The sequence below is a fragment of the Lissotriton helveticus genome, chromosome 6 (assembly GCF_964261635.1).
Source record: "Lissotriton helveticus chromosome 6, aLisHel1.1, whole genome shotgun sequence".
Classification (NCBI taxonomy): Eukaryota; Metazoa; Chordata; class Amphibia; order Caudata; family Salamandridae; genus Lissotriton; species Lissotriton helveticus.
The window spans coordinates 1,790,983,331-1,791,002,556 of NC_136067.1; positions in this window are offsets into that span (position 1 = coordinate 1,790,983,331).

Here is a 19,226-nt window from a genome sequence, read left to right on the forward strand (position 1 = left end):
AATGGATGGGAATAGTACATTTTACCCCTTCACAATCCAACACTTTCCCTATTGATGCACTGACTGGAGTGGGAATAGTACATGTTATCCCTCCGCTATCCAACACTTACCCTACTGTTGCACTGACTGGAGTGGGAATAGTAATTTTTACCCCTCCGCTATCCAACACTTTCCCTACTGTTGCACTCACTGGAGTGGGAATAATACGTTTTAACCCTCGCTATCCAACACTTTCCCTACTGTTGCACTCACTGGAGTGGGAAATTTAAGTTGAAAGATTTGTAAATAGCTTAATGTTATAATTTATAAATGAAAATTATAAAATACATTTATTAGTTTTATAAATGTTTTAAAGTAAATATATATATTAATTAATTTTTAAGTTAAAATGTACATAAAATCTAATTTATTTTCATAAATAAATGTTATTATTCAATATTTTTAATATTATATATATATATATATATATATATATATATATATATATATATATATATATATATATATATATATATATATATGAGAAGAAACCAAAGTTCCGGTAAATCACCAGTCACGCTCACGGGTGGGTCGGAGTAGGGCTCCCGGTCACCCACTGTATCCACCAAAGTACTCCATTCAATCGAATAGACGTCTCCGACACTCAAAAGTTGCTGTAGCTGATTAAAAATTGCGTGCACAGCAACTTTTGAGTGTCGGAGACGTCTATTCGATTGAATGGAGTACTTTGGTGGATATATATCTATATATATATATATATATATTACTGCAAACACTCCATAAAATGAAGAAACAGAGTCGCACTTCACTGGGTTCACGGGCAGAAACTTTTATTGTTTTGCGCTGATAGTGGCAGTCCTGACGCGTTTCGTTCAACACTGAACTTTCTCAAAGGTGGGCCACGCACACTTTTTCACTGTTTGGCTTCCCACAGCGATGACCTTCATTTATGTTCTTTTACCCTCTGGTGGGCAGTGTTCTCGATTGGCGGTATGCTGGTACCTGTAGTACTAACAAACAGTGTCTTTCAGAACCCTCCGGTGGGTGGTGCATTAAAATTCCATTGGTGTTGCAATGTCCATGAGCCTTCGTGCTCTGTAGCAGCCCATTTTCAAAGCTGCACAGAAATCATATCGGAGACCGTCTTCGGTGGCAGCCACGTTCCCTTTTCCGCCTTCACGATCACATTCTGAGGTTCCTGTCGGGAAAGTATGGCGCTCTTGCTGATTGTGCTTAACTCCCGCGGCTGAACCACGCCGCTTAATATTACTGCAAACACTCCATAAAATGAAGAAACGGAGTTGCAGTTCACCGGGTTCACGGGCAGAAACTTTTATTGTTTTGCGCTGATAGTGGCATATATATATATAATTCCATCAATTTACAATAACACGCAGCACTCTCACAGTTTTTGGGCAGAATAACAATTTAGTCCATCTGCTGCAGTGCCATCAGACCCTTTCACCAACGCGTTTCACCCTGCTGGGCTTGATCACGGTACAAAGTATTGTTAGTCCCTTCACTATTTCTTTGTTATATACCTGATCACCATTATGCACATTATGATGAATTCTGGGTCAGATAGTTTATGAGACATAAAACCCAAATGTGCTACAAAAAATTATGTTTCAAAAAGTTTTTTTTTTTTTTAATTAAACGTTAAAAAACATCATGGCTGTTTCTATTTTCTTAATGTTGTCCTTCGATCATTTTACAACTTTGTGCCACATCATCACATTCTTATGTATTCACAAACATAGTTGGGATTTGTTGGCTCATCACAACATGGCTTTTTACTTCTGTGCCTTATATTAATAATTTTTTACTCATTTTCTTTTCCGAGTTGTCCCTTTGTCTCCACTTATATCAGCGGTAGAAGTGGGCGGGGACGGAAGGGCACGGCGTGCCCCTACTTCTAAAAAATTGTTCAGTCAGTTCCCCTACTTCTTGCTTTCAAAAAAGCGTCCCGGGAGGCAAGAATAGTCCAACTTTGAAACGATAACTTTTTTCATTAGATTCCAGGGGCTGCTCGCACTTCTCTGTTGAAATCCAGAGGCTGCAGCTGCCCCTCCCTGAGTTCGCACAGACCGAGGAGGCCCATTGTCATTCTGATTGAGGCCGATTATCCCCTTTAGAATGACAATGCGCTGCCCTCTGGCTTTAGCATATCAAGAGCCAGTGAGATCAGAGTTGGTGATAAGAGAGGAGCTTTCCCCAAGCAGAGTACTGTGGGGAACTTGACACCTTTGTCAATGTTTTACAGGGAGTGAAGTGAACTGGGCAGGAGCAGTGACCACAGTGACCAGACAGAAGAGGCGACAGGAAAGGAGAGGTACTAGGGCAGGAGAAGTGACGGGGCAGGAGAGGTGACGGGGCAGGAGAAGTGACGGGTCAGGAGAGGTGACTGGGTAGGAGAGGTGACGGGGCAGGAGAGGTGACGGGGCAGGAGAGGTGACTGGGTAAATGAGGTGACGGGGCAGGAGAGGTGACTGGGCAGGAGAAGTGACGGGGCAGGAGAGGTGACGGGGCAGGAGAGGTGACGGGGCAGGGGAGGTGACAGGGCAGGGGAGGTGACGGGGCAGGAGAGGTGACGGGGCATGATAGATGACGGGGCAGGAGAGGTGATGGGGCAGGGGAGGTGACGGGGCAGGGGAGGTGACGGGGCAGGAGAGGTGACTGGGCAGGAGAAGTGACGGGGCAGGAGAGGTGACGGGGCAGGAGAGGTGACGGGGCAGGGGAGGTGACAGGGCAGGGGAGGTGACGGGGCATGATAGATGAGGGGGCAGGAGAGGTGATGGGGCAGGGGAGGTGACGGGGCAGGAGAGGTGACGGGGCAGGGGAGGTGACGGGGCAGGAGAGGTGACGGGGCATGATAGATGATGGGGCAGGAGAGGTGACGGGGCAGGGGAGGTGACGGGGCAGGGGAGGTGACGGGGCAGGGGAGGTGACGGGGCATGAGCTAGAGCAGTAACAGGACAGGAGCAGTGAAAGGACAGGAGCGGTGAAAGGGCAGGAGCGGTGAACGGGGCAGGAACAGAGAACACGACAGGGGCAGTGAACAGGACAGGAGCAGTGAACAGGACAGGAGCAGTGACGGGGCAGGAGCAGTGACGGGGCAGGAGCAGTGACGGGGCAGGAGCAGTGACGGAGCAGGAGCAGTGATGGGGCAGGAGAGGTGACGGGGCAGGGGAGGTGACGGGGCAGGAGCGGTGACGGGGCAGGAGCGGTGACGGGGCAGGGGAGGTGACGGGGCAGGTGAGGTGGCGGGGCAGGTGAGGTGACGGGGCAGGGGAGGTGACAGGGCAGGTGAGGTGACGGGGCAGGGGAGGTGACGGGGCAGGTGAGGTGACGGGGCAGGGGAGGTGACAGGGCAGGGGAGGTGACAGGGCAGGGGAGGTAACAGGGCAGGGGAGGTGACGCGGCATGAGAGGTGACGCGGCAGGAGAGGTGACACGGCATGAGCTAGAGCAGTAACCGGGCGTGAGTAGTGAAAGGACAGGAGCAGTGAAAGGACAGGAGCGGTGAACGGGGCAGGAGCAGTGAACGGGGCAGGAGCAGTGAACGGGGCAGGAGCAGTGAACGGGGCAGGAGCAGTGCACGGGGCAGGAGCAGTGCCTGGGCAGGAGCAGTGAATGGGGCAGGAGCAGTGAATGGGGCAGGAGCAGTGAACAGGGCAGGAGCAGTGACTGGGCAGGAGAAGTGACTGGGAGGGAGAAGTGATGGCGCAGGAGAGGTGGTGGGGCAGGAGAGGCGACAGGGCAGGAGAGGAGACGTGGAATGAGAGGCAACAGGGCAGGAGAGGCGATTGGGCAGGGGAGGTGACTGGGCATGGGAGTTGACAGGGCAGGAGAGGTGATACGGCATGAGCTAGAGCAGTAACCGGGCGTGAGCGGTGAAAGGACAGGAGCGGTGAAAGGACACGAGCGGTGAAAGGACAGGGGCGGTGAAAGGGCAGGAGCGGTGAAAGGGCAGGAGCGGTGAAAGGGCAGGAGCGCTGAAAGGGCAGGAGCGGTGGAAGGGCAGGAGCGGTGAAAGGGACAGGAGCAGTGACGGGGCAGGAGCAGTGACGGGGCAGGAGCAGTGACGGGACAGGAGCAGTGACAGGGCAGGAGAGGCGACAGGGCATGATAGGCGACAGGGCATGATAGGCGACAGGGCATGATAGGCGACGGGGCAGGAGAGGTGACGGGGCAGGAGAGGTGACGGGGCAGGAGAGGTGACGGGGCAGGAGAGGTGATGGGGCAGGAGCGGTGAACAGGGCAGGAGCGGTGAACAGGCCTGTAGAAGTGACGGGCCAGTAGAAGTGACGGGCCAGTAGAAGTGACGGGCCAGTAGAAGTGATAGGCCAGTAGAAGTGACAGGCCAGGAGAAGGGAGGGGGCAGGGGAATTGACGAAGGAGGAGTGTTGATCGAGCAGGAGTACTGACTGGACAGGAGCAGTGAAAGGGCAGGAGCAGGCGTTTCCCAGGGCGACTGGAAGGGTAGGGGGCCAGTTTAGTTTGGGGGGACCGGTTTTGTACAATTGCAGGAGTTTTAAAAACACTGCAAAGTTCTTTGTATATTCAGCAGGTTTCAGTCAATAATACAAGTGCCAAGATAACTTTGGTGATCAATGTACCTGCTGGAGAGAGATGGGAGCATGTTTTGTCTAGTGGCTGTTTTACTCATCTTAGGTAGTGCAAAGGGGTAATATGCCTGTTGCAAAGAACATGTACCATGCATATCAAAGAGCAATATGTTATGTGCATAGTTCAGTGGGTACTACTTTGTGTTCACTTCCCGAATGAAAGGACACTTGAATACAAATGGCCTGGCAGTTCGGACTGGACTGTTCACATTGGGCGCAGGATCAAGACTGATTTGCATATGGCTGGGTCCAAACTGGAATGGCATGGTGAGATGGATTTAAGCCCAGATCTCTGAACTGGGGTGAATGTATGACATTGTTCTGCATTCTGTCCATCAATTGTTCTTTTTGCATTTGTCACCCCGAGTGGGACAGGTATGCCCAGACGTGGGCCCCGTGCTCTCCATGCCACTGGAATCAAGCTATCCTTGCTGATGAGGGCTTAAAGCCCGAAACCGGTCCTAGGATGCTTGTTTCCAGTCCAGGGAGGACCTGAGCTGTGCAGCCGCCGAGTTCTGCCACGCTCTGACCGCCCGCAGGGCAGGAGCTCCCTCAGTGCCTCCAGCAATTATCTACCGGGCTTCCGCAGCTGGCGGTTGATCTTGTCAGCGGCTCCCAGTATTAATGCCCTCTTCGCTTCCGCCATGGCCGGAGGCTCGATGGAGGACCCCCAGCCCTCCCAGACATCGGGGCTCAGGTCCGGAGGCCCGATGCAGGACCCCCCAGCTCTCTCAGACATCGGCATAGGAGGCTCTCAGCTCCGGCTACGAACCGGGCAAAGCGGGACAGCAGTGGATACAAGAGACAACTTCTCTCCTCCACCACCAACAGCTCAGCGCCCGGGTGGGGGCCATTTTCTGCAGAGAAGCAGAGAAGCTCCGGGGCTTACCGGGTCAGTTCGCGGGCAGACTGTGGGTCTGTCGGAACACCGAGAGCCTGCTTTTTGCTGCCGCTGAGCCCCCCACGCACAACGCCACCTCCCACAGCGTGTTTAACTGAGCTCTGATGAGAGGCCCCCTCCTCCTTCACTTTAAACTTTGTTTTAGACTTTGCTGCCTCCCACTCTGCCAACAGCTGCCTTGGCGATTGTGATCTTTCTTCCCAGACCCCTGGTCTCCAGATTGAACTCCTCTGCCCCAGCTCTTCATGGACGATGAGGCTGTGACTTTGCTGCGGACTGCCTTTCTCACCCCGGACGTGCTGGCTATGGCAGCCCTCTTCCTGGACTTTCGGACTTGGACCTTTATGCTCCCCGCCATTTGCTCTGTATGACTTGCCTCTTCTTCTAACTTTCTCCTCCGCCATTTTAGCGATCTCTGACCTGCCCCTCTGTCCCAGCGACCTTTCTTTTGTCTCTCCTGTTGCCTCTGACACACTCCTCACTGTCTTACTCATTACTATCTGCTTCCCTCTCTCGCTTGTCTCACTTTCCTGCCCTTCTCTGTCCCTCCCTTGGTGCTGTGACTGCATCCCCCCTCCGACCCCACTTAATGGAACTCTGCTTTTCTGTATATAGAGATAACTCTAATCACTAGTATATGCAGTAGACCTTTGTACTCTCTACCATTCCTATGTGACTCTTAGAGTATATGCATTCGTATCCCTTCCCTATGTATATAGAGATAACTCTAATCACCAGTATATGCAGTAGACCTTTGTGCTCTCTCTACCATTCCTATGTGACTCTTAGAGTATATCCATTCGTATCCCTTCCCTATGTATATAGAGATAATTATAATCACCAGTCTCTTCTTTGTGTGACTTTACATCTTGTACATTTGCAATTTTTTTCTGTGTGTATCTTTTATGTAACACATGTAATCCTAAGTCCTTATGTTTTGCAACTGGTTCTTATGTAAAGCCCTCTGACGCCTTCGGGTAAAGTTCGCACTATATAAAATCGCATTAAATAAATAAATAAATAAATAAATAAGGATCAAGACTGATTTGCATATGGCTGGGTCCAAACTGGAATGGCATGGTGTGCAAAGAAACAATGGATTTAGGCCCAGATCTCTGCACTGGGGTGAATGTATGATATTGTTCTGCATTCTGCCCACCAGTTGTTCTTTTTGCTATATTATGATTGAGCAGCTAGCTGGCTGACATGAATATGAAGGAGCCTTTGTGGGTTTCCGTGAGTCTAGATTCTCCTGAAGAATCCCTTTCTCTTCTTTACATAAACCTGTATTCCCTATGAGTGTTTTCTTTTTCGGGATTAAACCTCAAATAAACATATCCATTCTTTTAATTAAATAACGTTATAAGCTGTAACTGGTCAGTGAAATGCTAAACGTACTAAAAATTGGTATATTTTGCTATTTCTAGCCACACCCCTGACTCCGCCCACTGATCCAATCATCGGTATTCCCGCCCCGTGATTCTCCACCCACAGTTCCCCTACTTTTATTTTCCCACTTCGACCACTGACTTATATATATATATCACAACAAAGCAACTCCTGCTACCTCCACTGCGGCGAAGAAGGAGAAACGGACCACTGCATCCAGGCAAGATGTTTATTAGACCATTATATCCAGCTTCATCTGATATATGTATATATCAACAAGAAGAGAGTTGCCCCTCAATGGAATGTCCCTCACAGGTAGGTATATGCTCCTAAAAGAAAGCAGCTTCAATTAACATATTTTCTCCCATTCTCAATTGTCCAATGCATTTCGGGCTACAGCCTTCCTCATGAACATCTTAGCGAGATCACAGCCAGCGATGCAAAACCCCCAGAAACTCCTCTCTTTTATGTCTTTGAAGACGCTCATGTGAGCAAGGCATTCTGGGACTGGTAGTTGATAGTAGCTAAACCCAAGTGGGTCGCTGCTAAAAAAACTTTTATACACACATTTTACGGGGAAAACAACAAATGTCTCTTGGAGCTGCTCTCTTTAACCCGCTCTGATTTTGCGGTGGTGCCTTTCCGTAGCAGGGCTGACTACAATACATCAAGAAAAAGAGAGTGGCCCTCACAGGTAGATATATGCTCCTAAATAAAAGCAGCTTCAATTAACATATTTTCTCCCATTCTCAATTGTCCAATGTGTTTCGGACTATGCCCTTCCTCATGGATATCTTAGCTAGATCACAGCCACCGATGCAAAAATCACCAGTAACTCCTCTCTTTTATGTCTTTCAAGATGCTCATGTGAGCAAGGCATTCTGGGACTGTTAGTTGATAGTAGCTAAATCCAAGTGGGTCACTGCTGAAAAACCGCTTATGAACATTTTACGGGGAAACCAACTAATGTCTCTTGGAGCCGCTCTCTTTAACCTCAAGGACCTCCTATACCATAAGTCTCTTGTCCAACTGAATGGAGAAGGACCCAGTCTGATTTTGCTGTGGTGCCTTTCCGTGGCGGGGCTGACCACAATACATCAACAAGAAGAGTGTTGCCCCTCAATGCAATGGCCCTCACAGGTACGTATATGCTCCTAAATTAAAGCAGCTTCAATTAACAGAAAAACTAGACCATAACGATGGACCCTTTCTACTAACAGCACCTGGTATCCTATCCCCCTAATTTGATGAATCTTTCCCTCAAGTTACAATCGGGGTTTGTGTGCACACTGTATGGCACCCACCGTTACTGTGCCTTTTCCCTAAGGAATTGAATACAAGTAAACAAACGCAAAGGTGCACCACAGAGTTCTTCAAATAACAATTCTTTTGAAAAATCATACAGAGATGATGTCTTTCTTGTATTTTAAAAATTCTTTATTTTTCCAACGTTAGCACCATACAGCCGACGCGTTTCGTCCCGTATTGGACTTCTTCAGGGCTTGTAAATTGAAAACAATACTTCCAATTGGGATCTTCAAAATTGAAAATCTGTGTGGCACCTTTCCCACTGACAATGTCTTCTTAAAGTATTGCGGAAGGCCTGTGCTGAGTCTTCTTTTTTTCTATGTTAGTAATTGGAATCAGATAATGTGGATGACACGAACTTCATATGTTGCCTTTCAACTCCGCCATACAATGAAGGAGATTTTCCAATCAATCAAAATAATCTGTATCGGTTTATAACGTTCTCTGGCTATTCAAAAGTGTGAATCACTGGGACTTATATGTGGGCACTGGAATAACAGCAGGTCGATCATAATAAATCGACCTGTAACCATCCACACAGCCTTCACCTTCTCCAAAATACGAGATCCCAGCAGCCCAGCTTCAATTAACATGTTTTCTCCCATTCTCAATTGTCCAACGCGTTTCAGGCTACGCCCTTCCTCATGGACATCTTGAAAGGCCAGCATCCATTATACAATTATATCATTATATTTTCAAATAGTCACTCAATTTATATTTAGCTTTCATGCTATAGAAAAGTATTCAACTTTCTAGTCTGATATTGCATTTTCATGTGGTTTGCAAAGAATATGTTAATCATTTTTATTATAGTTCTTGATCACTGTGTCAGTTACATACTTGGGGGCAGATTTACAAGAACTAGTGTTTCTCTGCATATTAGCAGGGCTGCGCAAGTTAAGATGCGACACGCAAATATGCCCTTGCGCCACCATGGATGCGTTGCATTTACAATGCGGCCCGCTGTGGCGCAAGGATAGAAAGATGCGTGTCGCATCTTTTGTCGTAAGGGGAGTGCATTGCTGGAGTTGTGTCACAAGCCAGAGACAACTCCAGCAATGCTCAGGGGCGGCCTATACTTAATATGCCTGGTCACTCCTTAAGCCTGCTTCAAGCACGCGTAAGGTTTTGACGCAGAGTCGTTGTAAACGTGATTCAGTGACATCTTGTAGAATTCACTGTGTCACTTTTACGAGGCTTTCTTGCGTTGGAACGCCCACTCTGCATACATTATACCTGATGCAGGTATAATGTAGCGCAGGGCTTTAGAACGTGACGCATCTCCCTAGATGTGTCAGGATGTAAATATGTTGCAACATGGTGCATTGTTTACGAGGCCCCTGCGTCACAAAAGTCACGCAACAGCGGCGTAAAAGTGTTGCAAGGGGCTTGTAAATCTGCCCCTTGGTATGGTATACTTACTTCGGTGTAGTTTCACAAGCATGCAGTCATTGAATAGAAGTGTTTGGGTTTTCCTGCGTATGACGCTAGAAAAGTTCAACTTGGGTAACTCTGATAGACATGATTATGGCATTGTACCAGGAGCCATCAGCGAGGGTGAGAGTAGGATGGTCGATCTTGTGTAGCTTCCCAAGCAAACTAGGTACAACACAGGGGTGTCCCCTTTCACCTTCACATTTTTATTGGTAATAGAACGGTTTTTACAACACTTAAGAGAAAACAATGACGTCGCAGGTCTAACTATCGGGGACACGGTGTTCAAAGTCACTGCTTATGCAGATGATGTCCTTGTTATCTCTGAGAGAGCGGTGACAGCCTTTCCTGCGCTCATGCAATCGATACTGGAATTTTCATAGATCTCAGGATACACACTGAACAAAGATAAAACGGAAGTCAAACTGCTTAATAACCATGGTAGTAAGGAAATAATAGGGGAATCAGGCCTGACAAGGCAAACAGGCACAAAATATATACTTGGGTCTGGAGTTTACTAACAACCTCATCACCACGCTAGAAGAAAATGAGAAAATCTTACTGAAAAAAATTACTAAACTACTGAATGGATGGTCGCCAAAGTTTTCATCCTGGTGGGGCAGATCAGAAACAATCAAAATTATGATTACCCCTCTCATTAACTTTCTGGTCAGCATGCTCCCAGTGAGACTCTCTGAAACATCCCTCATGAAGATAGGCAAAACTGTCAATGTTTTATGGCACAGGAAAAATACAAGAATCTCTTTAATTGAACTGAAACAAGCCAAAGACAAAGGAGGGGTGGGTCTCCCAAACTTTAAAGCATACCAAACTGCATTCTTATGTAAACAAGGGGCAGCCTGTTTTTTTGAAAACCCTGCCTATAGACCACTGTGGCTAGAAGTGGAGAAAAATCTAATTAAGGGTATTCCCCTCCCTGCACTCATGCCAATGAATACCTCCTCTCTCCCCCACTCCAAATACATTATGCAAAATACAAAGCAGGCTCTCTTCTAACTAGAGAAACACCCAGAAGTTAAATTTAAGACCTCTAACGTGACAACACTATGGCACAACCTCAGCATACAGATAGAAGGCCAGACACTATTTTGGCAGCACTGATCAAAAAAGAGAATTAACTTTATAAAGGACCTGTACGACAACACCATTCCAAAACCCTTATCTAGACTGAAGACAAAAAATGAATTGAATACAATAGATCTATACAAATTCTTGAAGCTCAAGGTTCAGATTGCCAAACTACCCATACAGCTGGCCCCTGCCTCACTTCCATCCAAGCTAGCCCAATATAAGAAATTAGGACATATGGTATCTAAAATATACAAAAAACACCTACCAGAAACCGGTAAGTCCCACAAAGAAAATGAGAGGAAATGGGAAAAGTAAATCAACTCATGCATTACCAAGCTTGACTGGGAGTAAATATACAAGACACCCTTCAGGAATAAAGTCTCACTTGCTCACTTTGCCACTGGATTCAAGCTAGCCTGGCTGATGAAGGGTGTTACCAAAAAACTGGTCACAGGATGCTTGTTTCCGGTTCAGGGAAGACCTGACTTGGCAGTTCGGGCTAGACTATTCCCATGAGGCACAGGTGCAAGACTGATTTGCATTTAGCTGGGTCTGAACTGAGGTGGTGAAGTGAGCTAAAGAATAATGATAGATTCAACCCAGATCGGTGACTGGGGGTGAGTGTCTGAAAAGTTTCAGTGCTCCGTCCATCATCTCCTTGTGTTTGACAAGATCCTTGAATACATCGGAGACACCTTTCACATCACCCCAAATAGAGAGTTTTCTTACATACTCTTAGGACCCCTAGATCCAAGACTGCAAAATTATAATGACCGTGATCTGTTAGACCTAATTCTGACTCTGGCATGCAAAGTCATTTTATGTCACTGGAAGAATTACAAAGACATCACATGCAAGATATGGCAGGAGTGGCTAGCCTTTCTTTGAGGCGCACAAAACTTGACTCTACAACTCTCCCCCTGGCGCTCCCCTCACGCTAAATTATGGAATGCCCTAGATGCATCCAACCACAATTTCAAACCCCCTTGAAGAACTGAAAGGCTCCAGGTTCTTCAACGCACGGGGAATCCATGGATCCAGGTTAAGTATAATGGATCACCCCAATGGCAAATGACCACTATGATGGTCCAATGTTTGCTTTTTTCCCTTTTTGGTATCCCTGTTGTTTCTGGTTTCATTTAATTTCTTGTCTTCATTTATTTTTCTGTTTGGTAGAATAATGACCACAAAACTCCCAAATGAAGTCAAAGATGAGGCTATTAAAAATTATTCCAGGCAATAGCTATAACTAAACGACGAAGACTACCTGATATGTACATTCATCACAATCTGAACATGTAAACAATATCTTGAATGTTTGAACATGTAGGAATAATGCCATGTACAATTGTCACAATCTGAATATGTAACCAATAACGTGGATGTTTGTAATGATATGAATAAGGCCAGGTACAACGCAGATGATTATCAGATTATTGGGAGGTCTATACCTGAAGTCATTTTGTATTTTGGTTTTATCTCTTGTAAAAATTTCCAATAAAAATGATTTGAAATCAAAAAAAGAAGTGGTTGTCATACTTGTGAAATGGAACATGGGTAATCTGACAACATCCTGAGGCAGTCCACCACTTTCCACTGCCAAACCATCACATGCAAATTATTTGCAAATTTCATTTCCATACTTTATTTGATACATGACTAAGTCAAAATATAAATTTACAATGAATGCAATTAGAGGTTCGGAAGTCTTTCGTTCCTTCTAAAGGCTCAATCATTGAGTTTCTTCCTACATTTTTAAAAAAAATCTGTGAGAGAGGGGAATCCCCACATGGCATGGCAGGACTGGTTTTCAAAATATATGCAATGCAGAGTAGATCAGGCACTTGCAGCATGCAGCCTTAAAATTGAGTTATTAGTTGAGGGGGTAATTGCCCACCTCAAGCAATAACACAATCCTTTCCAGGGTGAACCATTAAAGTCACTAAATAAACCTGAGCTCAACCACAAGGTAGCTATGGAACAGAGCAGACATGCTTAACTTAGAGGTAGTGTGTAAAGTATGTATTTAGTAGCGGCTCCTCGAGGGAGTGCTGCAGGCGGTTCGGCGGGGAGGGACACAGTGAGGGGTAGTAAACTTCAGCATACAGTCGACCGGAGTTGAGTAAATAAATAAATGAACCAAATGACATTGCTCGCGCTGCAACGCCAAATCGGCGATGCAGCATGCAATGTAATTCATTTTATTTATCTATTTATTTACTCAACTCCGATTGGCCGTATGCCGGAGTGTACTACCTCCCACCCTGTCTCTCCCTGCCCCTCCCCCGCCCCACCGGCCCCACAGCACTCCCTCGAGGATCCGCTACTGTATTTATGCAGTTCTGAAACAGTAATAAAGTCTAGCTGGAGGGAAGAGGAGGATCAAGTGCAGGTTTTTTAAGCAGGGGAACAATCATCGCCTGTTTCCAGGTAGGAAGGACCATGGCTGACGCTAAGGATAACTTGATCAAAGTATTAACCACAGGGTTGATCACCACAGAGGCAGCGGTCAACAGTTTAGCCGGGCAAGGATCTGTAGGTGAACCAGATTTCAGAGTTTTTAAGGCTGCTAATGCTTCTCTCACAGATATTGTGTCCCTAAGGAGGTAGGTCCTTATAAGTGCTTGAGACTGGACCTTATACTAGCTGAACAACAAAAATTGTCTCAAACACAATTACTTCAAAGAAAAATTAATTAAATGGATGGAAAAATTATCTTTTCAATTCCTTCCAGGCAAATCTTTTATTGCCATTCACTTCAAATTTTATGAAATTTTCACAATTATTTTAGCAAAAAACCATCACTGTACATTTAATATTCCAACACTTTAAACACAAAATGACATAAATGTTGACCAATAAATGCAACATCAAAACATACTACAAAGACAAAAATATTATACACAAAATACATATGTCAACAGCAATAAATGAATATTCAAAATGTGCGTGGAACTATTGCCAAGTGAATGGTGAACAATAGAAATCACTGGACTAGCAAGTCCTAGTTTTTATTTATAAATCGAAATTCGTTCCATCCAGCACAAAAGCCGACGCGTTTCGAGGCCAGGACGATTGTCCCTGGTCTCTCATCAGGGCTTTGATTCTTTATTATCTGTAGGATGTAACACCTAATTACTGAACTCGTCCTACAATGATTGCCTCTCCTATGTCTCTCCACAGGTGATGACTAACCGTACATACCGGGTTAGGGTCATGTGGCAATATGTCGCGCTCCTTATAGATCTGTGGCAACTGGGGCTTTATTTTGAGGTGGGGTACCTAATGACAAAAAAGGAGGAGCGCATATAACTAAAGCGCCAAAAACAAACCAATTTGTGTGAACTTAAACGCAAAAAAACTAAAAAACTGACCTGCACTGTGCCGTCTCCCGGCCGAACTCTGAAGGGGTTGTGACCATGTGGCGGATCGTCTGTGTTAAAACACATGTGAAAAAAAGCATCAACTAACGTGCACACACCGCTATCGGTCTTAATGAAAGCCCGCACGAACAAAGACGTGCGCCTACCTTTTTTCGCAACTTCGGTGGCCCGTAAATTTTTCAATATCAACTGCACTCGCCTAGACCTAGCGAGGAACAAAAGTGAGTGATATTAGATCGGATGTCGGCCGGCTGGGCGATGAATTATTCAAACACACAGCGCTGAGTAGTGCCGCTTACCTATATGTCTGTGCCTCCCAAGACTCAGGTGGATTTCTCTAAGATTCAAAGATGGCCGGCGGACTGATCGTGGTTAATTATAGTGATCTCAAGACCAGTGCATTCTGGGCTTGGTAGTTTTTACGAAAAACGGGCTTAAAATTGAAAGTGCAAGTGTGGAAAAATTGCGAACCGCACTAATCATGTGTAACACAACCCATTATTTATAACGGTGTGCAAGGACTCAAAACAAATAAAATGGATGTGTGTATTTGGACCCCATAGCCCTAGAATTGCCATGTGTTGAAAAAGGAGGAAAACAGGCACTTAGACCAAGCCAGGTCACATGGAACCAAGGTACGTTGTTTGCCAAAAATGTGTTACAGGTGAGTGATCTCAGACAAATTGTTTAATCCAGTCTGGGCACTATTAAATTTTAAGATTAAATATGCTTCTTTCTGAAGCAAAACGCGATCAATGTCTAGGACGTTCTTTTTTTAATTAACTACTTGCAGCACGGACCATCTGAAATCATGCTCAGTATGACCCTTTTCTAGAAAATGTTGTACCATGGGTGCCACCATCACTTTCTTCTTTATTCTAGAACGGTGTTGGCTGATTCGATGGTTGATCTGTTGATTCGTCTTGCCGACGTAGATTTTCGCACAAGGGCACTGGATCACATATATGAAATTTTTAGTGCGACAATTGGAAAATTCGTTATGCGACCATTTGGTCCCTTGGTGGATGAATTCTTTGCCCTCAATTGTATTGGGACAAGCAACACAATTTCCACACTTGTGATGGCCCTCAATGGGTTTCAGATTCCACTGAGCTACCAAATCACTTCTTGGTTTTGGTATGGCAACATCTGCTCGGACCAATTGCTGGACAATGCTTCGTTTTTTTTTAAAAGCAAAGATAGGCCTCGGGAAAGGACAATCAAGTCCTTCCAACAGATGCCAATTCTTGCGTACAGCTTGCCTGAGTTTATGTGTGTCAGGACAGAATGTCGTGACACAAACAAGTCTGTCCAATGGGGGACGGTGTTTAGCTTGCAGTAAGCATTCGTGGGGTGTGTATTTTGCTCTCTTAAAAGAATGCTTCAGAAGCTTTTTAGGGTAGCCCCGTTGGCGCATGTCAGAGCAGAACTGCTGTCCATGTTTCTCATACTCATCCATTTCAGAGCAGTTACGTCGAATACGAAGCAGTTGTCCAAAAGGCAAATTGGCTTTCAAGTTTCTTGGGTGGGCACTGTTGTGATGTAAAATAGTATTCCTATCTGTTGCTTTTTTTTAAAGGGATACTTCCAACTGTCCTTGGGTACATGTGACCTCGACATCCAAGAATGTCATGCGACTGGTGCTGTGTTCAATGGAAAACTGTATGTCTCTATGTCTAGAATTGAGCCATGCGTGGAACGACATCAAGTCGGTCTGGCTCCCCTGCCACAGGAGCCAGACGTCGTCAATGTACCTGTACCATTGTTTAATTTGTTCTTTGAAAGGATTGTTCACCTCAACAAATTTCTCCTCGTACTGAGCCATATAGAGGACTGCCATTTCTGGGGCATAAGGACACCCCATGGCAGTCCCCTTGATCTGCATGAAGAACTCCCCATTAAAGGTAAAGTAGTTCTTTTTTAGCGCTATTGTCGCCAATTCTAGAATAAACCAGGTGGGAACCCGATGGGGTCTTGGTCTCTTATCGAGATAGATTTGCATCACCTCCAGAGTCTCTTCTTGAGGAATCTGGGTATAAAGGGACGTTACGTCAATGGTGACCATTATTTGACTTTGAGCATCAAATGGAGTACCTTCCACTTTCAGAAGGAAATCTGTCGTATCTCTCAGGTAAGATCTTACTTCTCTTATGAACGGTTTTAAAAAGAAATCAACGTACTGTGCAATTGGTTCTAAGCACGAGTCGCAACCCGAAACTATCGGGCGACCCGGTGGATCAAGCAGGCTCTTATGAATCTTCGGGAGAAGATAAAGGACAGGAGTCCTTGGAAATTTCTTGAGCAAATAGTCATGTTCTTTAATGCCCAAAAAGCCGCTTTGTTTGCCAAGTTCCAAAACTTGGGAAATTAATCCCTGGATCTGCTTAACGGGATCCTCTTGAAGAGCACGGTACCAGGTGGTATTTCTAATATGTTTCTCTCCTTCAGATAGATACATTGGGCGGGGCCAGATGACTACCGCCCCGCCTTTGTCCGCTTGTTTTATGACAATAGACGGATCGTCTTTTAGGGATCGAATTGCCTGACGTTGTTGATGGCTAATATTTTGATGGGTAAATCGTTTATTCTTTTCTAATTTGTTGATAGAAGATAGCAGAACCTGCTCAAACGCTATGACTTGTTTGGGAATGTTATTAAAAGGTGTAAAACATGACTTATTGCGTAACCCTGTCGGCTCATTATTCTCAACTGTTGGTGTATTTGAGAAAAAAGCTTTAAGTCTTACTTTGCGACAGAACTCCATAGCTTCCATTTTCAGCTTGGTATAGTCTGTTCTCAAGCTAGGAACAAACTTGAGACCTAAGTCAAGAACTGCCTCTTCGTCAGCAGATAGTTGTCTAGCTGACAAGTTAACAACTGAACTAGGGGCGCCTATGATTTGTAATGGCTGCTCCGTGTTCTCATCTCCCATGGTACCTTGTACCTGGGTTTGGATTGTTTGCCCTGTTCTAAAAAAGACACTCCCTTCTTTTTATTTCTATTGTCTGCGCCTGATGAATCTGACGACGATGTGCTGGAGAAAGTTGTGAACCTAGTTCTGGATCTCCCTTGGAAATTAGACAGAGCCTGTCGTGAATCCTGCTGCAAGTAGTATTCGTCTCGCAAGAAAGGGTAGACTTGATCTATTTTGAAAGCCTTTACGTCCCTTTCGTATTTGTTAGTCTTATCATTAATCGTATAATCTTTAAACGCCAGTATCTCTTTTTCAATCTTTTCTAAGAGTGCCTTGGCATCCGTAACAACCTGGCTGGTCTCTAAGGCCTTAATTAACTCCTCAATTTCTTCTTCCTCTTTTGTGCACAACCTCTGTGCAGTCTCTATGGTATGGACCATAAGGTCCCGGCTGCACTTCGTGTTAATGAAACTGAAGCCTTTCCTATACTCTTGATCCTCAGTAAAAATAACGGGAATATTCTTAACCTGAAGACCCCAGGGAATTGTGCCTCCCTTCAAGTGCTTCAGGAGGAAATAGCCATGTAATTCAGTTCTTACATGTTTCTTGCGGAGTCTAATTAATTTATCAGACTTGTTTTGTTGCTTCGCACTAGTACTGAGTGCAACTGTGGAGAAAGGAGCAGAGGCAATCAAATTCTGTATATGGGTTTCAGAGAAAAACAGAGTGTCCTTTTCTGCCATCACTCAGAGAGAACCAAAAGAGTCTCTCTACCTCTCGATTGTATATCTATGCAAGGACGTGCTTCTTATGTCCTAATTCTCTCGCGAGTAAAGACCCGCTCTAGTGTTGTGTCCCTAAGGAGGTAGGTCCTTATAAGTGCTTGAGACTGGACCTTATACTAGCTGAACAACAAAAATTGTCTCAAACACAATTACTTCAAAGAAAAATTAATTAAATGGATGGAAAAAATATCTATTCAATTCCTTCCAGGCAAATATTTTATTGCCATTCACTTCAAATTTTATGAAATTTTCACAATTATTTTAGCAAAAAACAAACACTGTACATTTAATATTCCAACACTTTAAACACAAAATGATATAAATGTTGACCAATAAATGCAACATCAAAACATACTACAAAGACAAAAATATTATACACAAAATACATATGTCAACAGCAATAAATGAATATTCAAAATGTGCGTGGAACTATTGCCAAGTGAATGGTGAACAATAGAAATCACTGGACTAGCAAGTCCTAGTTTTTATTTATAAATCGAAATTCGTTCCATCCAGCACAAAAGCCGACGCGTTTCGAGGCCAGGACGATTGTCCCTGGTCTCTCATCAGGGCTTTGATTCTTTATTATCTGTAGGATGTAAAGAAACACCTAATTACTGAACTCGTCCTACAATGATTGCCTCTCCTATGTCTCTCCACAGGTGATGACTAACCGTACATACCGGGTTAGGGTCATGTGGCAATATGTCGCGCTCATTATGGATCTGTGGCAACTGGGGCTTTATTTTGAGGTGGGGTACCTAATGACAAAAAAGGAGGAGCGCATATAACTAAAGCGCCAAAAACAAACCAATTTGTGTGAACTTAAACGCAAAAAAACTAAAAAACTGACCTGCACTGTGCCGTCTCCCGGCCGAACTCTGAAGGGGTTGTGACCATGTGGCGGATCGTCTGTGTTAAAACACATGTGAAAAAAAGCATCAACTAACGTGCACACACCGCTATCCGTCTTAATGAAAGCCCGCACGAACAAAGACGTGCGCCTACCTTTTTTCGCAACTTCGGTGGCCCGTAAATTTTTCAATATCGACTGCACTCGCCTAGACCTAGCGAGGAACAAAAGTGAGTGATATTAGATCGGATGTCGGCCGGCTGGGCGATGAATTATTCAAACACACAGCGCTGAGTAGTGCCGCTTACCTATATGTCTGTGCCTCCCAAGACTCAGGTGGATTTCTCTAAGATTCAAAGATGGCCGGCGGACTGATCATGGTTAATTATAGTGATCTCAAGACCAGTGCATTCTGGGCTTGGTAGTTTTTACGAAAAACGGGCTTAAAATTGAAAGTGCAAGTGTGGAAAAATTGCGAACCGCACTAATCATGTGTAACACAACCCATTATTTATAACGGTGTGCAAGGACTCAAAACAA